A 1,425-nucleotide genomic window follows, 5' to 3' on the forward strand; every position below is an offset into this window, starting at 1 on the left:
GATACAAAATCAATGTGCAAAAATCACAAGCATTCTTATACACCAGTAACAGACAAACAGAGAGCCAAATCATGAATGAACTTCCATTCACAATAGCTTCAAAGAGAATAAAATACCCAGGAATCCAACTTACAAGGGATGTCAAAGACCTCTTCAAGGAGAACTACAAACCACTGCTCAGTGAAATAAAAGAGGACACAAACAAATGGAAGAACATTCCATGCTCATGGATAGGAAGAATCGATATCGTGAAAATGGCCATACTGTCCAAGGTAATTTATAGATTCAATGCCATCCCCATTAAGCTACCAATGACTTTCTTCACAGAATTGGAAAAAACTACTTTAAAGTTCGTATGGAACCAAAAGAGCACCCGCATTGCCAAGACAATCCTAAGCCAAAAGAACAAAGCTGGAGGCATCACGCTACCTGACTTCAAACTATGCTACAAGGCTACAGTAACCAAAACAGCATGGTACTAGTACCAAAACAGAGATATAGACCAATGGAACAGAACAGAGACCTCAGAAATAAGACCACACATCTACAGCCATCTGATCTTTGACAAAACTGACAAAAACAAGAAATGGGGAAAGGATTCCCTATTTAATAATCGGTGCTGGGAAAATTGGTTAGCCATAAGTAGAAAGCTGAAACTGGATCCTTACATGAAAATTAATTCAAGATGGATTGGAGACTTAAATGTTAGACCTAAAACCATAAAAATTCTAGAAGAAAACCTAGGTAATACCATTCAGGACATAGGCATGGGCAAGGACTTCATGTCTAAAACACCAAAAGCAACGGCAACAAAAGCCAAAATTGACAAATGGGATCTAATTAAACTAAAGAGCTTCTGCACAGCAAAAGAAACTACCATCAGAGTGAACAGGCAGCCTACAGAATGGGAGAAAATTTTTGCAATCTACTCATCTGACGAAGGTCTAATATCCAGAACCTACAAAGAACTCAAACAAATTTACAACAAAAAACAAACAACACCATCAAAAAGTGGGCAAAGGATATGAACAGACACTTCTCAAAAGAAGACATTCATACAACCAACACACACATGAAAAAATGCTCATCATCACTGACCATCAGAGAAATGCAAATCAAAACCACAATGAGATGCCACCTCACACCAGTTAGAATGGCAATCATTAAAAAATCAGGAAACAACAGGTGCTGGAGAGGATGTGGAGAAACAGGAACACTTTTACACTGTTGGTGGGACTGTAAACTAGTTCAACTATTGTGGAAAACAGTGTGGCAATTCCTCAAGGATCTAGAACTAGAAATACCATTTGATCCAGCCATCCCATTACTGGGTATATATCCAAAGGATTATAAATCATGCTGCTATAAAGACACATGCACACGTATGTTGATTGCGGCACTATTCTCAATAGCAAAGACTTGGAA

The sequence above is a fragment of the Mandrillus leucophaeus genome, unplaced genomic scaffold, assembly GCF_000951045.1.
Source record: "Mandrillus leucophaeus isolate KB7577 unplaced genomic scaffold, Mleu.le_1.0 Scaffold70, whole genome shotgun sequence".
Lineage (NCBI taxonomy): Eukaryota > Metazoa > Chordata > Mammalia > Primates > Cercopithecidae > Mandrillus > Mandrillus leucophaeus.